Source organism: Sardina pilchardus, chromosome 3, assembly GCF_963854185.1.
Source record: "Sardina pilchardus chromosome 3, fSarPil1.1, whole genome shotgun sequence".
Taxonomy (NCBI): Eukaryota; Metazoa; Chordata; class Actinopteri; order Clupeiformes; family Clupeidae; genus Sardina; species Sardina pilchardus.
Window position 1 is genome coordinate 39404408 of NC_084996.1, and position 26134 is coordinate 39430541.

General features: G+C 41.2%; 1 protein-coding gene across 2 annotated transcripts in view; it reads left to right on the forward strand.

Moving 5' to 3' along the window:
• Nucleotides 1-245: 245 nt before the first annotated feature.
• Nucleotides 246-26134, forward strand: part of il21r.1 (interleukin 21 receptor, tandem duplicate 1) — a 55281-nt gene continuing 29392 nt past the window's right edge. For both annotated transcript variants that reach the window (XM_062533281.1, XM_062533280.1), the window contains exon 1: nt 246-485. The gene's annotated coding sequence lies outside the window, so the exon portion shown is untranslated. The remainder of the gene's footprint in view (nt 486-26134) is intronic.

A 26134-nucleotide genomic window follows, 5' to 3' on the forward strand; every position in this document is an offset into this window, starting at 1 on the left:
CTATCCCCAAATGTGTATTCAATTGTCATACTGTAAAATGGTCACATTGTTAACAGTTAATGGGCAGCTGATTATGTTAATATTTATGTTTTGAATTGTGCTTCAACTATAAGTACAAATGACTGATTAACTGATCCAGTGACCTTTAACTGTGAAGACATTTTGTTTGAATAACAGGTGCAACTTTCGATATGCCTTCAGGGTTGTCGGGGAAAAGACACACAGCTAGAAACCACATCCTGTGTGTCAACGCTGCTGTAGTTTCCATCATCATATTCTTCATCACCATCATACCCCTGTATGAAATCAGCTTCTACCATTACAGGAACAGGAAATGCATATTCAGTCTTGTAAAACATAAAAAATACGTGCTGCCTGGTCCGTACAGAATTTAAGCAACATCTCAGCTTTAATTAACTAATGAGATAAACTTCCTGCACTCACTGAAGGATTTTAATACAAATATTTTGACAGAAAACAATCCGGTATGTTCCAATTCTTTTTTCAATATAATTTTATTTCATGTAATTCCTGATTCCTGATCATATAATGTAATTGTGAAGTGTAAATTTAAGTTTATTATCTTTTTTGGCTTTGAAATTGGTATTGATATGCTGGTGTTGTGACAGCTTAACATACCATAGAACAATATGAAGGGGAATTAAGAAGTAGGGAAACATGCTTAACCACAGCTGAAGCACAATCATAGATCATAAACCATATATCACCTTCTAAAAAAGTTTTTTTTTACCACAATGTTAGATTTACACGTACAATTCTTAGATCACCCTTATAGTATAGTTTGACAAAATGTTATACTATATATTTTGACTTTATTTTCATAGTAAAGTATTATATTGTGTGTGGTTATGGAGAGTGTGTGTGGAGAGTCATATTTTATTAAATGTAACAATATGGTGCATAATGTAGTAACCAGCCAAAATGGATGACTTCATTCATCTTCATTTTATGCACTGTAATAGGAATCATAGTAGGCAACCAACACAAAATCAATTTGGTTAGGTCAGTGGCTTAGTTGTATTTTTTATTATATACAGTATATCACAGCTTAACAGAAAGTATACATGAAGGTTTATACATAAACTGTGTGTTCTTAATTAAATATTGAGTGTTATACTGACATCATCCTTCAAATACTACACACACATCAGGAGACACACACATGTACATATACAGTATGTGCTTAACTTGACATTAACTTTAATGTCCACTCTAAATGTGCCGTTTTATCATACAAAGTCAATGATGTCAGAAGTTTTGAGGAAGCATGAATTGCCATGCTGACTGTACAGACAGACACAAAGGCACATTTTAGTGCATGAAAATGCTCAAATAGATAGATAATTATGGTTACTAAGGTGTTGCAAGGGTAGACATGGTGGTCGCATAGTTTAATAAGTTGATAGTATGAAGGTAGACGGTTTAAAAGTTGAATATGGATAGCTTGAAAGTTGTTGATAGAAAGACAATTTAATGAATGTTGATAGACGCACTGCGCTCTGTCACAGTCCTGTGTATCGTAGCAACGAGCACAATACTGATGTGGTGTTTCCAGTGGGAAATGTCATGTAGGCCTAGTTTCTAGGCCAGGGGTCGGCAACCCAAAATGTTCAAGAGCCATATTGGACCAAAAAAACAAAAAACAAATCTGTCTGGAGCCGCAAAAAATGAAAAGACTTAGGCCTATGCCTTATGACGGCAACACAGGTTGTAAGTGTATATTATCTATATTAGCCTACTATCAAAATGTCTAAGTAGGCTACAACGAGGCTACATAATGAGCTTTCATGATTAAATGTTTTTCCCTGCAGCGCATCTCGGAGAGAATGACACACCACGTGACTACTCCGCTGTCCTCATACAGAAATCATATTAAAACAAACAAACAAAAATCCCCCCATTCATTTTCATACATTTTTTAAGACGCTCCAGGGAGCCACCAGGGTGGCGCTAAAGAGCCGCAGGTTGCCGACCCCTGTTCTAGGCTTCGTTTATCGTTTATTTTTCGCGTGTGTCTCTATGATATAATTGTTTTTAGTTGCAAAAAGTCTAACTGGCTTAGCCAAAGTTTGTCAGATGGCGGCTCAATTTAGCTCAGAAAATTATTGGCTGGCGAAATTATTTTTCGTTAATGGTAAACAGTATTGTGATTCATCCGTTTATTTCAGATAGTTTGTTATTAAAAACCATTTACAAAAAATAATTGTTCGTCGACGTTGAAAAACGGTCAGTGAATTCAGTCAATATATTCTACATCATTTCGCTCGTGCCCAGTTGTGAACTCGGGTCTCCTGCGTATTAATCGAGGGAGTTAACGTTGCGCCACTTACCGTTCTGTTCATAAAGAATTGGAAATAGGTACGCTATTTGAAGCGACGCAACTCAATCAGTCCAGCAAATATGTAAGAAAATGCTTATACGTTAGTCTGAGCTTTAAAAGATAGCCTACAAATAGAAGATAAGATATACAACTATGAATGTACGTAGGCATACGTGCCCTACATATATAAATAGCCTACGACGAATTTCAGCTGAAAATATTTTTTACACACATAGGCCTGCCTAATAGAACAACGTCGCAACGTTTTCAAAACTTGCATTTTACCACTGTAAATCACCTCCATAGACTATGCCAGATCGGCAACCTGCGACTCTGGAGCCGCATGCGGTTCTTTAGCGCCACCCTGGTGGCTCCCTGGAGCGTCTTAAAAAATGTATGAAAATGAATGGGGGGATTTTTGTTTGTTTTAATTAGGGATGTTAACCGGTGACTGTTTGACCGATGGTTGACCGTATCCACGTTAACCGACCAAAGTTGTCGCTAGTCGGTTAAAAAAAAAAAAGAGGCATCTTTAAATTAGGCTAAAGACAGTGGACTAAACGCTACTACAGCTAGCCATCTCATTCCAAGAAGATCTTTTTTTTTGCGTGAAGTTAACAAATTATCCTTCACACTCAATTTTTCATAACGCCTGCTTGTAGGCTAGGCTACGTAATAAACCAATAAACATTTGGCACTAGGTCACAGTGGTGGCCGGTGCGTCTTTTGCAATCTGGAAGTGCGCTGTTTTATCCATTGTTTTTTATCGTGTTGCAGTCTAGGCAACTTTCCGCATAAGATGGGCTTAGATTTGGAAAGACATTACATCTACATTTCAGGAAGGGTCATCAATGGTAACAGATAAGGTAATGATCATCTTTCGTTTGTTATTGTTAGCACTTCCTCAAACTAAGCTGCGTCTCTTCGGAGCTGTCATTTTCATAAGTGAGCCGCGGCCATTTCAGCTTCAAATGAGCTTCTAACGCTAGACAAACGCCTTTATTTGCAACGCGATCACCTTGTACCCAAACCATTTTCGGAGCGAAGGAACCATTTGTCCTCCACTTACAAGCTCCTTCTTTTGCAGGACTCATGTTTGGCGTTGTAGGATTTAAAAAAGTGACGTGAGTGAAAGGGCGGCCCCGAGGCCGTGTGTATGAGCGGGGGACAGAGAGATTGCGTGGCTGTTATTTCAAATAGCATTTATTTTAACACTAGAAGCGCCGCGCCGTTCTGACCCACTTATACCTAGAAGCGCCGCGCCCCGGTCATTTGACCGCTTTGACGACCTACTAGAAGCGCCGTGCTGTTGTGAACTACTTAAAGCGCGGCGAGGCGGTCAAATGACCGCTGAGTCCTTAGACTGGGAGGCTTTTACTTACATATAATGATCGCTAGATGGCGCTTCGTGCACGAATGAAATCGTTTGGTCATAAATTCAGTTTGCACTAAGCCATGTGTCATTCGTGTCAGACCGTGTTGTTGATAATCTGTGGTTGTTTGTTTCATTATGACATACAGCACGTTTGAGTTATCTGTTCATGTATTTGTGTTGATTTGTGTTGTTTGAGGTAAAAACTTTGGAAGAGTTCTTGAACAAACCTTAAGCAAACTTTACTTTCAACTAAAATGCTCTAAAAGTGAATGTGGCTAGTTATAATTCACTCCCCAAATTCACTTCTGTTCTATTCATTTAATAGGTAGCCTATATGTTCGCGCCGCCGAAAATGATCGGACCCTGGAACAAAGAGCCTAACAGTCTGGTTTCAATTACACAGTAGCCAGGATTTCATGCCGCATTTTACAGGCTACCGTGGCTACTTTCTAAAACAACTTTCATTCATTTAGGGAGAAGCATCTTATAGGGTCTAGGCTAGCTACCTCGGAGGGAGGGAGATAGAGAGAGCCATGCTGAGCAGGCATAGGCGTGAGAAGTAGCATTTATTTAAAATAATGAGTGAATGATATTCTCCGTTTTGCGAATGTGTAGGCTATGTTTGCGATGTCTGCTGAAAAAAAGCTATAGGCCTATTGTTTCTACAATTTAAGCTAACTTCTATGTGAATTCGAGATTCAGCATTGAGAGACACATTTTCACATGATTGATAAGCAAGGCTATAGCTCACTGGTTAGAGCTTCGGCTTGAGGACCCAAGGGGTGTTGGTTCGATTCCCAATCTATTCATGACGGAAGTCTTTTGAACAAGGCATCAATAAAGTAGGCTATATTCTATTCTTTTCTATTCACATAACTACACGCACGCTGGCGAATTCGAACATTCTGAAACGCGCATATGCGATGAAACATTGCGCATTCTTCCACGAGTTGCCTAAACAGTCAGCCTACAGACTAGTAGGCCTATGCAGGGACAGATAGATGGGGTGGGGGTGGGGAGGCAGTTAATTGTCCTCATTGCCTCGGTGATGTCTGTAGCCTAGCCTAGACGAGTGTATGGGGGAGGGGGGATGATCGGTTTCAAATAGGCTGCAATGGATAGTGTTATGTATAGACCCCGAAGCCATTTGCTTTGAGAACGGCTGGCTGATGAAGTTGTTGGCTGGCTAGCTGGCTCAGCCAAAACCTTAATGCAGCCGCCACAGTTTTCATGACTGATAATGGCTTTAGTTGCCACTTCATGTCTACAGATGTGTATATTGTATTAGATATCAACACACAATGTTATTGTATTGTTTTGGACAACGTTCTGCACGTTTCACTTCAATGTAGACTGCATGCGTTCATTGCGTTGTGAACGCGCAGCAATCTCTGGAAAGGAAACGGTGGAAGTCGCAGCAGTAGCCTAATAGCCTATCACGTTCAATGCTGTAAATCCATCTGTTCCAGAATATTTGGTTCATATCATCAATCTTTGGTTTTGGTGTTTGTGCAACCGGGCCCTGACGATTTAACAAAAGTCTGAGTAACGTAGGAATTAGGAAAGTATGTAGGCCTAAGGTGAGATCAAAATCAGGCTACTTTTTTTCCTTCTTTTCCCCATGTCATTATCATTGGTCGTCAACTCACTGTGAGTCCTGTGTATCGTAGCAACGAGCACAATACTGATGTGGTGTGTCCAGTGGGAAAATCTCATGCAGGCCTAGTCTCTAAGCTATCGTTTATTTTTTCGCGTGTCACTATGATATAATTATTTTTAGATGCAAAAAGTCTAACTGGCTTTGTCAAAGTTTGTCAGATGGCGGCAGAAAATGATTGGCTGGCGAAATTATTTTTCGTTAATGGTAGGCCTAAACATATTGTGATTCATCCGTTTATTTCAGATAGGTTGTTATTAAAAACCATTAACAAAAAATAATTGTTTATCGATGTTGAAAAACGGTAAATCGCTATAAGTTTCTGTTTATCGCGCCTGCCAAGATGTGAACACGGGTCTCCAGCGTTGCAGACAGGAGTGTTAACGCTGCGCCACTTGACATTGTACGACAATTGCGTTAGGATAGGTGTTTGACTTGACGTAACTCAGTCAGTCCAGCAAATATGTAAGAAAATGCTTATACATTTGTCTGAGCTTTAAAAGATAGCCTACAAATAGAAGATAAGATATACAACTATGAATGTACGTAGGCATACGCGCCCTACGTAGGCCTACATAAATAGGCTACGAAGAAAACATGTTTTACACATGTAGGCCTGTCGCAACGTTTTCAAAACAAACTCGCATTTTACCACTGTAAATCGCCTCCATAGACTATGCCATGTAAATGAAAAATAGTTATTAAAATAAAGCACATATATAATACATATTGCACATATATAAACAATATGTTTTATGGTAAAATATTATTCTCATGCCTGACTGACAGGAAACCCTTGCGACATCTGCTGTGAGAAAAGAGAATAGTAGCCTGGACAAACATGGCCGGAAGTGAGACAACATAGTGTTGTCACATACAGTGGGTACGGGTTGAGAATGCACCTTCTCCCGCGGGACTCCCGAAGAGATCCCGCAGTGCGTCAAGCCGATTTTTTTCGAGGCTAAGGCAATGTACCCAAACAACCACAAGGTGGCAGAAAGTTTCAACTGCATTTAATGATGAAGACCGCATATCCGTCAATAGTCGACTCCTTAATCTCACTGAATCATTAAAATGAAGGTGATGACTGGCGAAATTATTCAAACGACACTTCAATGAACCATTGTTGAAATGAATGAAAATGGTTATAGAAATCGCCTACAGCCAGCGTTATAAGAAATATATAAGTAATAGAAAAGTCTTCTTCCGTATTAAACAGATAGCCTACGGGACGCTCTTTGTTCCGTAGGCTATTTTAAGGAACTACTCAATGCACACACACTGGGTAAACTGGCGCGCTACAAACATTAAAATGTCAAATCATATTTATTTCTCTTTGTCGCCATGATATTGGGGGGAACGCGGAGAGGCGAGATGGTCAGTCCTCATATTTGTTCTTCGCGTTTCGTTATAAGAAATATAGCCTATAAGTAATAGTTAAAGTCTTCTTCTGTATTAAACAGATAGCCTACGGGACGCTCTTTGTTCCGTATTTTAAGGAACTGCTCAATTCACACACACTGGGTAAACTGGCGCGCTACAAACATTAAAATGTCAAATCATATTTATTTCTCTTTGTCGCCATGATATTGGGGGAAACGCGGAGAGGCGAGATGGTCAGTCCTCGTATTTTTTCTTCGCATTTCGTTATAAGAAATATATAAGTAATAGTTAAAGTCTTCTTCTGTATTAAACAGATAGCCTACGGGACGCTCTTTGTTCCGTATTTTAAGGAACTACTCAATGCACACACACTGGGTAAACTGGCGCGCTACAAACATTAAAATGTCAAATCATATGTATTTCTCTTTGTCGCCATGATATTGGGGGAAACGCGGAGAGGCGAGATGGTCAGTCCTCGTATTTTTTCTTCGCGTTTCGTTATAAGAAATATATAAGTAATAGTTAAAGTCTTCTTCTGTATTGAACAGATAGCCTACGGGACGCTCTTTGTTCCGTATTTTAAGGAACTACTCAATGCACACACACTGGGTAAACTGGCGCGCTACAAACATTAAAATGTCAAATCATATTTATTTCTTTGTCGCCATGGTAGGCCTATTGGGGGAAACGCGGAGAGGCGAGATGGTCAGTCCTCGTATTTATTCTTCGCGTTCTGAGCTATGCAAAATTGGTATCTCATATGCATGTAAAACAATAATATAGCCTATATTGCCTAATTATATATAGCCTATAATTGCTCAGAATTTGGGAAACATGCATTTAGTCTACCTTTTTTTTGTTCCGTGTCAGCATTCATCCAAAAATGTGGCTGTTTGACTCAACATTGAACATAATTAGCCTAGGATTTTCCTATACAAATTCTGTTTCAGCCGTTCCTCACATGAATGCCTTGAAGCTCTCCCAAGCATGAAATGCAGGCATAGAATATTATTAAGAAACTCTTTATTAACGTCTTCATCAATGGACCAAAAGTCCATTGCTCCGCGATTATAAATTGCAGCGAGATGAAACCTTTATTGCACGACGTGGGGAAGAGCAGACGTGGGGCTTTCCAACGAGCCACTAGGCCTATAAGTTGCGCAAGGACGCACATATTGCATGCTCATACCAATTGTAGGCTATATGCCTTGATGACATTAAATTAAGAAATATTTCCTGATTTGGGAAACTTTTAGTTTATTTTTCTTTCCATAATACCATTCGATCTTGCTGGAAATTATCAGACTTGAGAAACACGCATTGCATCGGCAACTTCGCTGCTCAGTAGACGATTCTGCCACTTTCTGTAGAGGCCAGCAGTTCGAGATAAAAGCTGCAGATCATAGACAGAGAAAGCATATGCTCTGAGAACAGAACACAACTGCATGTCAAGTGTAGCCGAGGGTCTGTCTACGCAGAAACAACAAGTGCATTTCTACATGTTCGTGACAAAATGTGGGGGATAGAATCGCGTTTCAGTGGGAATGCTGCAACTTATGTCTTTTTCTTCTAAAGACAATTATGTACGATATAAATGACAATTTATTTTTTTTACCGACCCGACCAAACATGACCCGCATATCATTAAAAATATTTTTTCTTGACCCATAACCGCGGGTGACCGCGGTCGCCCGCTCGATTTGGATCAGCCCGCGCATCACTGGTAGATACGGATGCCTGCTCTTCAGAGCCATCACCACAAAGGAGCACTAGAGCCTGGTGCAAAACCACCAACTGGGATGGATCGAAGGGCAAGCAAGCACTGCCACACAACGTCAAGACCTTTGTCAACACTAAGCAGAAAGTTTCCTACGATGGGGAGAAGTGGCCGCAAGGACTGCATCGATAAGATCAACGAATGCCTTCGCAAGCCCCGAAACCCTGGCGATACATTTTCTTTCCTTTAATTCAATAAAACATTGTTTATCTGAAGAACTTTTCCGAGGTTGTCTTGTCTACCAAATCCTAAACTTAAATAGAGTAAACATTTTATCTTATGAAAAAACTCTTAGGGGGAACAGTTAGGCAGCCCTTCCTCCATTATCGTAGTAGGACTATAGGCAATTTATTAGAGGGGTCAAAAAAAACTAATAAAGTAGGCTAGACTAAATGTGTCACTTTAGTGATTGGCTCTTTCAAATGCAAATTAGGTGGATGGGCTTTTGAATGGGCCTGCTGCAGGTGAGAGGACAAATCCTACGAAGTTATTGTTTTTAGAAAGTGCCATTATCATTGCCATATTCTCTTAAAACATAGGCTATATATTTGAAAACGAGTTGATTAAAGGCTTCTAATGGTGTCTCTATAATATGATAAAAGCAGAGATTGAGATGTGTGTTTGGAACAGTTTTTCAAATCCCCCGGGGGTATTTAGACTCCAGGGTGTTAAGCACTCATTCACAACTGTCCCATCGCTAAATGCTCTCTTGTGTTGCGTGATCACACAAGTATACCTGTCGTAGTGTGCTTTTAATTTGATATGCCTAATTATTATCTCCGCCAAGGATATAGGATGAACAAAGTCTATGGATTTGCTATCCAGTAGCCTAATAATTAGGCTATGTGCCACGTCCGATTTCGCAAGTGGTGTAGTAGGCTACATTTAAAAACAGACAGCCGCCTGTGAGATCCATTTCATGAAGAGCATTATTGTCTTGTGCGATCATTCCCCCTCCCCCACACTCGTCTAACCAGGTCACTACATTATAGCCTATATGCGGCACTGAGGACGACACGACACTTGAGCCCGACACTATGTCAATGTAAAAATGTGTGTGAGTGCGCGCTGAACCACGAATTAACATATTAACTTTTCTTTTCAGCAGACATCGCAAACATAAAAAGAATCTCAAAACAGGAAGTCTTTCATTTCTTTTAATAAATCGATGCATTTTCTTTTGATGGGTTCCGGAGAAGTTCTTCGACTAGGTTTCGAACCCCGGTCGCTGGCATACGATACCTATGCATCAACCACTTGCGCCACAGCTGGATGTGAACTTCAATAGGCTTTATTCGGGAGATGTACTTGAAACGTCGCCGGTTAAAATGAACAAGCCTCCGTTTTAAAATAGCTTACACATTTCTAAGTATTCCTAGCATGTAAATGTTGCCAAAATGTCCATCTTGTCCATCTCTTTCGTCTTCGCCTTGACGTTGACAATAATAGCCTATTCACGGAAATGCGGTCTTGTAACCGTAATGAATTCATGAATTAATCTAAGGTTGCCTTTCGAGTAGCCTATTTCAGGTTGAATTGAAGGAAATAGTCCTTCTGATAGGCCTATAGGTTTCTAAAACCATTTTCATTCATTTCAACAATGGTTTATTGAAACGTTGTTTGATTAATTTCGCCAATCACTTTCATTTTAATGATTAAATGAGACGGATATGCGGAGCATTTCTCTCCCTCTCCGTTGACCAAAACGTTGCTCTGGCATCTCTGCTGGACTGACTGAGTTATAGGCTACGTCGAGTGAGAGAGCTGTGAGGTAGGCTGTAAACATTCGAAAACTCGGGCGGTCTATGTTGCCCCCTTGCGGTTGCAGTTTTCCCGATGCTTCGGGAGTCCCGATGTGCGGGAATGAAAGGAGCATTCTCAACCCGTACCATCTGTAAGTGAGCGCAAAATAGCTCTAAACTAGCTTGTACCGGTGTGCTTTTGATCATGTCAAAATTCTGGGTGATAAAACACGCGTATTTAGGAAAAGTCGTGAACGTAGGGTCCTGGAATTTAATCGAGTTAAAACTATGCTACCTAGGCTCTATGGAAATATAAAGCTTATGTTCATATCTTTATAAGGATAATCAGGGTAGAAATGGCAATTTTAGTCATTTTCAGCCATGAATTGTTGAATTTTTGAGGGTCTCTGAGAGGGGTCCCAGAACTCCATAACAAAAAACAGCTGGAGGGTTTTAAGTATATGGCTGTTCATACAGTACAGACCAAAAGTTTGGACACACCTTCTCATTCAAAGAGTTTTCTTTATTTTCATGACTATGACTATGAAAATTGTACATTCATACCGAAGGCATCAAAATTAGGAATTAACACATGTAGAATTATATACTAAAAACAAAAAAGTGTGAAACAACTGAAAATATGTCTTATATTTTAGGTTCTTCAAAGTAGCCACCTTTTGCTTTGATTACTGCTTCGCACACTCTTGGCATTCTCTTGATGAGCTTCAAGAGGTCACCTGAAATGGTCTTCCAACAGTCTTGAAGGAGTTCCCAGAGATGCTTGGCACTTGTTGGCCCTTTTGCCTTCACTCTGCGGTCCACACGGTGGTTGGAACCAAAGATCTCAGATTTGAACTCATCAGACCAAAGCACAGATTTCCACTGGTCTAATGTCCATTCCTTGTGTTCTTTAGCCCAAACAAGTCTCTTCTGCTTGTTGCCTGTCCTTAGCAGTGGTTTCCTAGCAGCTATTCTACCATGAAGGCCTGATTCAGGCAGTCTCGTCTTAACAGTTGTTCTAGAGATGTGTCTGCTGCTAGAACTGTGTGGCATTGACCGGTCTCTAATCTGAGCTGCTGTTAACGTGCGATTTCTGAGGCTGGTGACTCGGATGAACTTATCCTCCGCAGCAGAGGTGACTCTTGGTCTTCCTTTCCTGGGACGGGCAGTTTCTTTGTAGCGCTTGATGGTTTTTGAGACTGCACTTGGGGACACTTTCAAAGTTTTCCCAATTTTTCGGATGATGGCCACTCGTTTTTCTTTACTTAGCTGCTTTTTTCTTGCCATTATACAAATTCTAACAGTCTATTCTGTAAGACTATCAGCTGTGTATCACCCCTGACTTCTGCACAACACAACTGATTCCCAACGCCATTTATAAGGCAAGAAATCCCACTTATTAAACCTGACAGGGCACACATGTGAAGTGAAAACCATTTCAGGTGACTACCTCTTGAAGCTCATCAAGAGAAGGCAGAGTGTGTGCAAAGCAGTAATCAGACTAGCTAGGGCCGAATTCGGGAAAATTGAGCACTTCTGGAAGAGTAATATAGGTGGCTACTTTGAAGAAACTAGAATATATGGCATATTTTCAGTTGTTTTACACTTTTTTGTTAAGTACATATTTCCACATAATTTAATTCATAGTTTTGATGCCTTCATTGTGAGTCTACAATGTCAATAGTCATGAAAAGAGAGGAAACTCATTCAATGAGAAGGTGTGTCCAAACGTTTGGTCTGTACTGTAGTTCCACATACTTCACATCACATATACAAAGTATGAACCGATTTGGCCGACCCCCATCGTCCGACCTCTGCCTGGTTTTCTCATGCAATGACTCTTAAATCCACCTTAAGCCTACCTTACATTGACAGACTTAGCAAAGATTTGGAAAAGATTTTTGAAAGACTACAGTCTCAGACCCTCTCACATCTAAAGACAATTCATTGAGTTTTTAGTCACAGTCTAGTCAAAAGCCAGTCTCAGATTAGGATTTTGCAAAGACTGTGGTGGGTAACTATTTACTAGCCTGGATGCCAGACCGAAGTTTAGCCCCGCCTACATTCTTTTTTTCGGTCTGGCGTTAGCCGTGTTCAAGTTCAACTCCGAATGACCTTTTGCAGCAACGAGAGCTGCCGGTGGCAGCAGGGGCGGGGATGCAAACGCTGCTATGAAGTTGTACACTCTCTACTTCCCGTAGTGTAGACTTGGCTAGACTTGACCATGTGACGAATCACGAGGCACGGACCCGCACGGACTCTTGTGGATATGGGGAGGCATCTAAACACCTGCACACACGTCAGGGATGTAAAAGCCAATTAGGGCAAAGACCTGAAGTCATGAAGGCAGGGTCTAGGCTCCGCTGCTCTCCGCAGTACCTCCAGACCGGCTGCTCTTTTGCGGAGCAGCTGCCTGGCCACGCCTTGCTCCGCGATAAGTTGAGGCCATGTGATACCGACTGCCGAGTCGAAAACACGCCCATCTAGACCATCGTGGACAGATTTTTAACCACGTGCATCTTGTGCTGCGCAGCCAACTTGAACGCGCCTACTGCTCCGTTCAGCTGCTACTATTCGAGATACAGAGCTGTTCGGACCAATCACATTGTCAGGGCGGGCTTTACGTGATGATTGACAGATGAACAGCAGTGAGGTTCACGGCTGCATGCGTCCTCGTTCGACGAGTTGGGTGTGAGACCGTGTTGGCTTAGGTTGATTTTGATTGCAACAGAAACGCTATGGCTATGAATGCATAATTTGTTCATGCAGTTTGGCCTTTCGTTTATCTTAGCTATTGAAACGGAGGTTTTATCACGGATTCACACAACTATTTCTGAACACTTAGACCAACGTGGATATGTGAGAAAACTTCAGTTTCACTTTCACTTTCAGTTAAAACAGCATGTTTGGGTGATGTTGTTCCGTTTGTTTAAAAATGCCTGTTTGCTCGTTGGGTTAACGAGTAACGACACACTTCCCCAGCTGTTCATTGCTTACAGTTTGAAGGAATTATTTTTAAAAACGAAGGAGGATGTTTTCCATATAGCCTACCCTGCTACATATTTCGTTGTCTTAGATTTCGCAGATACTGACAGCCAATAACTTGTTCTGTTTGGTTTGGGCTATCCAATGAGTGCAGAGCTATCCCCCCCGCGCTGTATCAGTTGAATCACGCCCCATAATCGCAGCTGAATGGAGCAGTTTCAGACTCATATTCTGATAAGAATTGAGTATGACGTCGTCAGGCTAACTATTTACAAGACTGCTGCTAGATTCCTTCAAATTATTTCCATCGTGCAATATGCTACACGTCATCATTAACAGGAACTCACATGATAGCCTACTCATATCAAAGTAATTTGTTCGTGTTTCTGCAGCATTGTTTGATGTGTGACATCACTAACAGATATAGAGTTGTTCTGTCTCGTAGAATAGCCGACTAATAAATTATAAGAAATTAAATAACAAATAATCATATAGGCTACAGCTGACGCCTATTTTGCCCCTTCCTGTTTTCGTGTTCGCGAGAGGTTACTATTGGTTTTTAATGTTCACGTCACTATTTGCATGAGCCACGACTGAAAAGACTTCCGATAATATCAAACATGTTTGATATTGTCGTAACGGCAAAACTAGAAAAAGACTGCCTCCGACGGACTTAAAACCGCTAAGATTTTGGAAATTTAGTCGCCGACTGTTAAAACAGGCCAAAATCGTGCAATGTAAGCCAGCCTTTAACCAAAGCTGACAGTCTCTCCCTCTCTATCGATAGTTCCCTAGTTTCCCCCTCCCCTCAGGTCAAAAGCCTGGGTGTCATCCTCGACAGCTCTTTATCTTTTCACTCTCACATCAATAACATTACACGTTCTTCATATTTCCACCTACGCAACATCAATCGTCTCCGGCCGTCCCTCAGCTTCCACTCCACCTCCATCCTTGTCCACAGTCTTGTCACCTCCCGCCTAGACTACTGCAACTCTCTTCTCTTTTGCCTCCCTCAGAAATCCCTCCATAAGCTTCAACTAGTCCAGAACTCAGCTGCTCGCACTATCACCAAAACCCCTTCACACCACCACATTACCCCTGTACTTCAGCATCTCCACTGGCTCCCGGTTCAATTCAGAATCAATTTCAAAATCCTCCTTCTCACTTTTAAGGCCATCCACAACCTCGCCCCTCCCTATCTGTCCGTTCTTCTCCACATTCCCACTCCCTCCCACTCCCTCCGTTCTTCCTCCTCCACCCTCCTCACCATCCCCTCTGCCCGCCTCAGTACCATGGGAAGCAGAGCTTTCAGTCGCTCTGCTCCCCAACTCTGGAATAGGGATGGCGAAAACTACAAATGTTCTTGACCGACCACCGAGGCTCATTAGCCGGTTGAAACCGGTTAACCGATTCGTTTAAAATAAATTATGCTATTTGCCACGCAATTTCCCAACTCTCATCTCTCTGTCCCACGCTCATACACACAGGCACAGCCCCGGCGCCGCCCTTTCACTCACGTCACTTTTTTTAAATCCTACAGCGCCAAACATGAGTCCTGCAAACCAAGGAGCTTGTAAGTGGAGGACAAATTCCTTTGCTTCGAAAATGGTTTGGGTACAAGGTGATCGCGTTGCAAATAAAGGCGTTTGTCTAGCGTTAGAAGCTCATTTGAAGCTGAAATGGCCGCGGCTCACTTACGAAAATGACCGCTCCGAAGAGACGCAGCTTAGTTTGAGGAAGTGCTAACAATAATAACAAAAGATGATCATTACCTTATCTGTTACCATTGATGACCCTTCCTGACATGTAGATGTAATGTCTTTCCAAATCTAAGCCCATCTTATGCGGAAAGTTGCCTAGACTGCAACACGATTAAACCAATGGATAAAACAGCGCACTTCCAGATTGCAAAAGACGCACCGGCCACCGCTGTGACCTCGTGCCAAATGTTTTTATTGGTTTATTACGTAGCCTAGCCTACAAGCAGGCGTTATGAAAAATTGAGTGTGAGGGATAATTTGTTAACTTCACGCAAAAAGAGATCTTCTTGGAATGAGATGGCTAGCTGTAGTAGCGTTTAGTCCACTGTCTTTAGCCTAATTTAAAGATGCCTTTTTTTTTTTTTTAAACCGACTAGCGACAACTTTGGTCGGCGAACGTGGATACGGTCAACCATCAGTCAAACAGTCACCGGTTAACATCCCTACTCTGGAATTCTCTCCCCCCTGGCATCCGCAACATTGACTCTCTCCCCTTGTTTAAATCCCGACTGAAAACTCATCTCTTCCAGCTGGCATATATTGTGTGTGTGTGTGTATGCCTTGTTTATTGTTTTTACTGGTGTTTCTTCTGTTTTAATATTGTACAGTGTCCTTGAGTGTTTTGAAAGGCGCTTTCAAATAAAATGTATTATTATTAGTATTATTACTATTATGTTAATTATGCTAACGAGGTTGGTGAGCTAACCTAACAAGTGATTTCTAGCAGGTATGCTAAAAATTTTAACCATGCTAACAAAGCTAACATTGCCAACTAGCTAAGGTACTTGAGGTGGTTGCTAGGCTGTCGATAGGGTAGTTATGGTGGTTGCTATGCTGGTTGCTAGGTTAATCCTGTTGGTTGCTAGGTTTTAATAGTGGAGGTGGTTGCTAGGCTGTTACTAGGGTACTTGAGGTGGCTATGGTAGTTATGGTGGTTGCTATGCTGTTTGCTAGTTTAACCCTATGAGCCCGACGGACGCAAAGTGCGTCAAAAAACACACCCATTCTTCTCTGTTACATTGCTCCGCAATTATTAGTCACAGCGGGATGAGACCTATATTGCAGGAAAGAGCAGAACCGGGGCTTTCCAACGAGACTAGACACGTGTCTGTATGATCAAGTATGAAAATAAAATAAAATCATGAAGTTAAATCAAAGTATATCATATTTACAGTCTATATTGCTCTGCGTTCACTGGCGCATCCAGGACTCTCGCTTGTATTCCTCGCGAACCCGGCATCGCACAGACATGACACACATATCAAATGACTACACAACCATGCAAGTCATGTCGAGATGTCAGCTTGCTGTGGTGAGATATACGTCAAAATGTAAGAAATTGTATAGTATGCTTTTAAAATTTTTATCATTTAAAATTCTAAATCAAATCAATGCAATATTGTGGCAGATCTGGGTAGCCTAGACTGTGCTGAAGAAAACAATATATAGCATGTGTGAATGGCACCTACAATGCCCAGGATAAATGCTTCTAACTAGAGGTAGTGAAAATGCCCTTAAAACAGTATAGGGCTCATAGGGTTAAACTAGCAAACAGCATAGCAACCACCATAACTACCATAGCCACCACAAGCACCCGACATTAAGCTTACCTGAGTTCATTTGGGTCTCTGCCCATTAATTTGCGGATATTCTCGTCAACATTTTTCAAGCTTTCCTTTGCTTTCTCGAGCTGATCTTGCAAACTTCTCACAGCCACCGCCATCTTAGCCACAACAAGCACACATCAAAAAACATTTGTCCACAGTGATTTAGTTTGAAAGCAGCAATAGGGTTAAAGCTGCCGTCAGCAAGCCTTCAAAAGTCTAAATTTGGAAAACTCAAACTGATACAACTGTCAGGTCCCTCCCCCCAACCTCTACCAAACTCCAAACCCCTCCCCCTCTGGAGACGAAGTTGTGCGCTTCAGCAGAGTAGCATAGCAGCGTGTGCATAGGCAAGGCAAGGCAAGGCAAGTTTATTTCTAAAGCGCATTTCATACACATAGGCAATTCAATGCGCTTTACATATAAAATAAGTACAAGGTAAGTACTGTACAAGAAAACACACAAAAAGATCAAATATAACAATAAAAATAAGAATAAAAATTAAAATAATAATAAAAAGTAAATAAAAGAAATGTGCATTAAGTACCAAAGGCATCCGAAAAGAGTTTGGTCTTTACTTTGGTTTTAAAAATAGCTACAGTAGGGGCATTTTTGATGTCTTCTGTAAGCTGGTTCCAGAGGTGGACACCATTGAAGCTGAGCGCAGCTTCACCCTGTTTTGTTCTTGTTATTGGTTTCTGTAGTAGTTGTTTGTTTTGTGATCTAAGAGATCAAGGTGGATGATATTGTTTGAACATGTCACTTATGTAACTCGGGCCTAACCCCTTTAGGGATTTAAAAACAAGTAAAAGTACCTTAAAATCAATTCTATGACTTATTGGGAGCCAGTGTAGAGACTTTAAAATTGGGGTGATATGGTCCCTGCGCTTTGTATTGGTGAGGATCCTAGCAGCAGTATTTTGAATCAGTTGAAGGGGTTTTAAGGTGCTTTTGGGGAGTCCTGTATAAAGAGCGTTACAATAATCCAACCTACTAGAGATAAAAGCATGAACGATTTTTTCCAAGTCCTTTCTTGATAAAAACCCTTTAAGCTTGTTAATGTTTTTAAGATGGAAGTAAGCTGATTTTGTAACAGATTTAATGTGACTGCTAAAATTCAGATCACTGTCAATGACCACACCCAGGTTTTTTACCACGTCTTTAGTAGGAAGGCCTTTCAATTCCAGCATGGCAGAGATCTTTTTCCTTTCATCTTTCATCTTAGCAGCGTGTGCATAAGCTGTAATTGACAGGTAGCGATTCCTCCCCCCTAACGTGATTTTGTAGCTTCGTAGATCCAGTTTGCACACGACAGATAGATGTCGCACTTCTCCAAATTGCTGCTTTCAAACTAAATCACTGTGGACAAATGTTTTTCACAAGTGCACAAAATATTTCTACAAGTACAACATTTCCGTGCACAAGCATGAATGTTTTATACAGCTGCAAAACTTTATTACGCATGGCCGTGTGATATCTCGCGTGACATTTCTGTGGTTCAGATGGGGTTGCGATCCCCAATTGATTCTACGTGTATACAAACTATTCCAAAGTTTACAGACTGATTGGTGCTTCGTTTTGTGTGTAGACACCTAGAGCAAGCTGCTGACGAGGTTTGCCGCTGTTTTGAGCAATGTTAGTGGTTTAAAAATGCGATTTTGAAAGCATGTGGCTGTTGGCCCCATGCTAACCCACTGTTTGCTATTTTGGACTGTAGCTCCTGCCCGTGCTAGGTCTGTATTGCGTGATGAGCGAAAATTACTTCCTCCACGGCTTAGTTGATGTATTTTCATTCAGAAAATAGCATTTTTTTCAATTTCCACCAAACTTACACTTTAAGTTTACTGCATGCATCTGTAGCCAAAGTGTTTGAGGACTCTGCCGAGCCCTTTTGCACATCTTGTCCTTGTTACCACCGCCAAGGAGGTTATGTTTTCATCGGGGTTTGCTTCTTCAGGCGGAGGTCTGCACTCTCTGAGTGCTTTTCTAGTTTTAGACTGATTTTGTGCTCTAACGTAGGCTAATTTAACTTAGGCCTAATATAACGTATTGAAACTACAGTAACTAGCATTTGCGACTTATGGAGAATTGGTATATCATTTTCTGCATTAGCCTATGAAGTTGTGCATCGTGCATCAGGAAATGTCATTGTGCAACCGTTCAAGCGAACTTTTCAAACCTCTCTTCTTTTCTCAATGAATTCTCTATCGTAGGCATAACCTACCAAAGTCCCAACGAAAAGAAGAGAATTTTGAGATGTCTGTTGATTTGGATATTCTTAGCTTAATTCTTTCTGTCTGTCTGTCTGAAGCTGTTGGGAATCATATCGCTACTAGATCTAATTTTCGACCTGAGTTGACGGAAATCCGTCATATGACGGAAAACTTTAATCCATGAGTAGGCTACAGTGCATTTTCAAGCTCTGTAATAATAATAAGAGGACTTTGGAAAAACAATAAAAATGCATTTTCATGCACTGTAATTAATACAATTAATGGTTTATTTGTCAATCAAAATAAAAGATCAAATAGAACAGAAATTCGATAACAAAACTAAGCAATAGATCAAACTAAAAGTAAACTAAACAGACCCTCAGATTAGCCCGGCTAGCGCCTACCACTTCTCAAATGAGACGTGGTCTGGCAACCAGGTGTTTATTTTCATGGGCGCCACAGATGTCTATCAAATGCGTCTGTGAATAGCTCATCATGGTCTTGCTTTCTCCCCTGTTCTGTGATTGTTTGCCAACATCAGGCAAACATTTTGGGTGTTAGTTTCCAGACTGCCTTAGCAGCGTGAGTGAAATCACTGTGCAAGGCAGGATGGGAACACCCAGGCTACCCTCAGATAGGAATTAATTGCAGATACCGGCACACACAGAATGCACGTCTATCTAAACACAGCAATGCTGCAACAACACACAGCTACAGCCATAAGGAACACACACACACACACACCACACACACACACACACACACACACACACACAATAATCAAGTCAACAACACCACACACACACACACACACACACACACACACACACAACCACACACACACACACACACACACACACACACACACACAATAATCAAGTCAACAACACCACACACACACACACACACACACACACACACACACACACACACACACACACACACACACACACACACACAACATATGTGACCTTCCACGGCGAAATCAGTCACATTGTCCAAATTTTCAAAATCATAGTTATTACGTTTTCAGGAAGGGGCATAATCAACCTTCAAAACGATACTTATATCTAATGAATTGAACGTCATATTACTGAAATATAAACATTCAAAGGAGTTGAGTTCATCCTGTCATGCCAAGAGAAAAACGGAGAAATTTGCCTCTGAAGTTAACCGTTGGCTCAACACTCACGAACGCTTTGTAAGGTCGTCGCTATTACAAGATTTACGGTACTTGTATCAACGACACAGCACGCGGATGGCTTGGTGGTTGTCAATGAGTGCATTTACCGTAAATATTGGAATAGAGGGGCAAAAACAAGACGCCTCTAACTTCCTGCTTCCTCTAACATTCTCACCTCAAGAAACTCACGTTTTTAGACTAGAAAAGGTCAGTTTTTCGGCGAAATGTATTCACGGTCGTACAGTGTAGACCCCCCCACTGTTTCAAAACACACACAAAAAACACAAGTGACATAAATGGTAATTTTTCTCAGAAACGTCTGTTGCGACAAGCGACTGGTTTTGCCGTGGAGCGTCACATATTAACAAATACCACGACCATGAATCTACTTTTTGGCTCAATGGTCCTGTTCTGATGATATTCTACTGTAGGCCTTATAGGTTACATGTCGGCAGTCCGACATCCTGCCAGTCCGACATCCCTTTCGTCCGACATGCCGCTATTCAGACATGGTGTTATTCCGACATGCTGCCAATCCGACACATTTTAGTACCCCCATTCCGACAGTTTACAAATCCTATTTTTTTCCCACGTCAATTTAACGGACCTATATGAGCCCGACGGACTCAAAGTGCGTCAAAAAACACACCCATTCTTCTCTGTTACATTGCTCCACGATTATTAGTCACAGCGAGATGAGACCTATATTGCATGAAAGAGCTCAGAACCGGGGCTTTCCAACGAGACTAGACACGTGTCTGTACGATCAAGTATGAAAATGAAAATAAAATCATGAATTTAAATGAAAGTATAGGCTATCATATTTACAGTCTATATTGCTCTGCGTTCACCCACGCAGCTACACTGCTCTCGCTTGAATTACTCCGGGACCAGGCATCGCACAGACATAACACGCATATCAAATGAAAGAGGAGAAACAGAGCTTTCCATTGATACCAAACACATCGATCCTTTTGTGTTATAGAAACAGACGAAGTGACAAACAAATAAGAATCATATAGCTTCGGCTACCGCTTTCGTTTGATTTACTCGTGAAACCGTGGTTAAAAAGATACGGCTTGCATGTCAGATAAAAGAGGAGAGCTAGAGCTATCCACAGATACCAAATACAACCTTCTTAGCCATAAAATAGACGAAGTGACAGCAAAATAATAACTTAATTTAGCTCCACTTAGTCCGCGAATGATGAGACATGCAGAGAAGAAAACTTGCCATTGTCTATTAAACTGCTTTCACTTCCCCGAGTCGTGCACGCAACAGACACATAACCATATCAAGAAGTCTTCACAATGACATTTTAAATGTGAATCTTTATTATTTTACACAATTGGATATAGTTATGACATTAATAGCCTATTAATGACCTCATGTCGGAATGGCACGTTGTTTGAAAAAAAAGTTAAATACCGCCACTGCGACCATGAAAAAAAAAAATGTCGGAGTGGTGGGACTTTCTCCCATAAGGAGACATGCCTCCACTACGACAATTGGACGTCAATGTCGGAGTCCTGGTATGTCGGAATGAACGGCGGTAGCCGGCCTTATATATGTACGGCCTGCTCAATCAGCCCAACTATAAACTACATTTCCGGCAGTCAAAGAGGAGGCAGGACCTGGGGCCTCATTTATAAACGATGCGTACGCTCAAAAAAATGCGTACGCCTCATTCTACGCAAGCTTTGGTATTCATAAAAAGTGAACTTGACGGTAAAATGTGCGCACCTCCACGCAAGCTCTGACCCATGCGTACGCACTAAAAAGGGAAAAGCAGAAAGTACGACCTCAGGAGGAAACAGGTACAACGACCCAAAATTGGTTCAATAATCGAAGTTTAACACAAACATAACATCGTGCAATGACGCGCATCAATGACATAACTGCCTTAACCTTATCCTGTTTAAAATTTAAAACGTGGTTGATTGTTGTTTCGTGCGCCCGTCAAAAGTTCCATCTTGTTTGATGCGAGAAAGACATGTTGATAGGCTATGTACGTTTTGTTAATTATCCACTTATGGCTTTCATGCATGTTGTGTTATTTGTCAATAATACATCAAGGCTCAAACATGTTGCTTGTTAGCATGCAAATGGTAGGCTATACAGTAAGAGGGATTTGCCAAGAGGTACCTGCCCGGCTTCTACTGTAGGTGCGGGATCGTGTTTAAATCCTAAAAGAATTTGTAACAATTTTTCGACCATTTCTAAACATTCAACCCTGGCCTGTACTCATTCAAATTATGTTGTAGGTGACAGTGGATATCCGCTGAAACGGTGGCACAGACATCAATATTCATTAAGGGCGTTTCGCTGAATATTTATAAGCAATTAAGGGTGTGTCTTGAGGTACGCACAGGTGCCGCAAATGTAGTGTAGAGCTTGATTTATAAAGGGAAATTGGCGTGGAACGTGCGTGCGCACGGTTTTTATAAATCAGAATATTTATGTGCGCACGCACTTTCTGAGTTTTGAGTGCGCGCCATCTTCTGGCGTAGATCCTAAGCAAAGTTTTATAAATGAGGCCCCTGGACACAGGAAAAGCAAGCATTTCATATGAGAGCATAATTTAGTAGTCAGTTTAGTTTGCCTTAGAGCTGCCTTACCGACTATTAGCCGCGGCTTATACATTAATTTTGCAAAATTTCTTCAGCTATGAGGTCAATACAGGGGTGCACTTAATATGGTGTTAATATGGTTTTGTTTCTTTTAACTTGCATAAAACACTGTCCTGCGGCTTATACACAATGCGGCTTATATGCGGGAAATTACTGTATTTAGTCAGTGGATTGCTAAAATAAAGTGAGGTTTTGGACCGAATTTTGACATTTTGCTTAGATAACACACCATTTTCTTACCTTCTACACTATATTGGCAAAAGTATTGGGTCACCTGCATATGAACTTCAGTCACATCCTTTTCTTAATCCATGATAGGGCTTAACATGATGTTGCTTTGCAGCTATAACAGCTTCAACTCTTTTCGGAAGGCTTTCCACAAGGTTTAGGAGTGTATTTAAGGAACTTTTGGACCATTCTTTCAGAGGTGCATTTGTGAAGTTAGAAACTCTGCTCTAACTCATCCCAAAGGTGTTCTATTGGGTTGAGGTCAGGACTCTGTGCAGGCCAGTCAACTAAATCCACACCAAACTCTGTTGTCCATGTCTTTACGGACCTTGCTTTGTGCACTGGTGCACAGTCATAATGGAACAGGAAGGGGCCATCCCCAAGCTGGGCTTGGTCCCTTTATTCCAGTGAAAGGAACTCCGAATGCTTCAGCATTAACTAAAAGATTTGGGACAATTCAATAAATTAAATTAAATTGTTTATCCTCGTCGTGAATGTAGGCTACGTGCTTTCATACAGATTAATTTAAACCATGTTGCAAATATAGGCTACTGCTCCAGTCCGTGTTTCATTATGCTCCTAGGCTATTTGCTTTAGCCTACTCTTTATTAATTTAGGCTATACCCATTTATTCATCATCTTCCATCCTTCACAGTCCGACATAGCGCACGCATTCTCACCAGCTAAGACCTGACACCTGTCACTCAACTCGTCATCGTAGGGGAGGTTTTTGCCATCATTCCCGCGTTATAATCACCAGCCAATCAAGGTGGTCACTTTCATCAAGCTCGTGCATGAGTAATGACGTCAACCATAGCAACGAAGACTCACTTTTAGTTTAGGAGTGGGCGTTTCTCCTTACTAAAAGTAGGTCTGAAAGGCTTTGTGAATAACTTTTAAGGGAAAACTCCTAACTAAAATCTTCTAGCGCGATTTAGGAGTACTTAGTGGTAAGATAAAATGCTTTGTGAATACGGGCCCTGATTTCTCTTTGTCTAGTAGCGTTGTATTTGAAGCTTGTATTGTGGTAGTGCAGTTCCAAATGTAACGTCTGTTTATATATGGAAAGTAAGTTTAATATTTTATGGGTTGTAGATTGACTGGGGACGCCAAGTTTATTCAACTAGCCATAGTGTTATTTCTACTAGTAACAAGAGAACATCTGTGGGTGTTAGGCCTAATTGATTATTTGTTGAGAATATTAAAGGAACACATTAAGGGCTAATAAAGTAGCAATAAAAAAAAAAAACACATGCTTGATCAGAGGCCCGACCCGGCCCGGCCCAAGGATAGTGGCGAGAAATATCGGCCTGACCCGGCCCACGGGTCGGGTCGGGTCCGGGTCGGGATCGGGCAGAGAATCTAACCTCTATAGAGATTGAGAACGTGACGTAAAACGCAACGCATTTTGGGAATAGGTGCCCCAAAATTAAGTTGTTTTACTGACGTGCGGGAACAACGAAGTGCAGTTGTCGAAATGCCGTTTACCTGCTGTGTTATAAAATTCAATAGAGTAACATGAAGCTTATCTTTTATAGTTTTCCAGCGTGGAAAAATAATAGTATACGTCATGTTTCAGAGGTGACAAAAAGGCGAGGAATGGCTTGGATAGCAGCACTAAGGAAGCGCGAGATTATAACTGTTTTTCACACAATTTTTTCACGCTTAGTTTTCATTATTATCATGCCAGATCATAGACCCAGACCCACTAGTTTACATGGGCTGGCATCAGGCGAGCCAAACGTACCCATAATTCTTTGTGTTTTGATGACTTTGGTCACATGTCTTAGCGATCTCTATTGCAGATTCAGATTTCCACAAAAGTAGCCTAGACTATTTCATGATATAAACTGCTCACAAAAAGTGAGGAAACTTGACTTTGGCCCATTATATCTCCACTTTAATAATACCAATCACTAAAGTGCTTTATGTCATTTTCATCGTTTATTAGTCACCTTTACAATGAGGTACAGCTTGTAAGCATTGGGCTCCCATGGAATGAGCAACACAAGCAAACGTGTAATTAGTGCCAATGATAAATGTGCCAAAATGGCCTGTTATGCTGTTGGAATTCACCTTTGTCACTTCAAGCATTGACGATTGCACTCTCCCACAGAAATGAGGAGAACAAAACATGTTAGGCATACATTCGTTCATTTTATACTCAGTGTCAGGGTCCTCAGTAGGGTGTAGAGCAGTGGTCGGCAATAGGCGGCCCGCGGGCCAGATGCGGCCCGCAAGCAAAAATATCTGGCCCGTGAGATCTTTTGAACCAGAGAATGGGAAAAAAAAACTTTTTAAAAATCGGACTGTCAGTCTCAAACATGCTCTTTATTTTGAAACGTAACTTTCCAGAACAGAAGAATTTCAAGCAATCTAAATGCTTAGATATTTGTTTCATCTGAATACGAGTGAAGAAGCACGCAGCGAGGTGCAGCGTTAACGCACAACATGCAAAAACAAATGAAGTCAGTGGACAGCGCTGGTTCTCAAATTCCAAGCTAGTCCCTAGAACACATGTTGTCATTCAAACAACGGACATAGGCTTATGGTGATAATTAAACACGACTTCTTTTAAACAGGCCTGACATCAAACAGGCAATTTACGCACATAGAACTGTGAAAAGTAAAACACGAGTTTCAAACATAGCGTGCGTGTTATTTAGGAACGCAAAATTTGCATGCTTAGTTTCGTGGTGCCGTCTTGTACTCTTTGCATGCAGAGACACCCTCGTTAGTTGTTACAGATCAGGTGGGCTTTGCATTAATACAATTAGGGAGGATGAATAGTTCTCTGCCCATTCATCATTAAATATCCTGTTTTCGCTGTTAACTTTTCTCTTCAGATTTTTTCATAGTGCCATTTTTTGACAGCTAACAGCAACGCGTGGCAATGTTTTTCTGGTGGTTTTTATTTTTATTTTTTAAAGACACAGGCATATAATAGCGCCCCCAATGACCAGTCGACAAATTTAACCTAGCCTACAGCCTGCTTGAATGTCTCTGCTCTGTAATTTCAAGAGCGCCTATCATTTTTACCTCCTCCGATATTAATTAATTAAATTAGCCATTGTTTTGGTTGTGAACTTGTGGCCCGCTATGTAATGGCTTGGAAAATATCTGGCCCGAGGCCAAACTTAATTGCCGACCCCTGGTGTAGAGGATCCATATGCAGCCACAACAGCTTGGCACCTTCTTCTCATACTGGTCACCAACCTGGCTACATTCTGCTGTAGGATGGCATCCATTCCTCGAT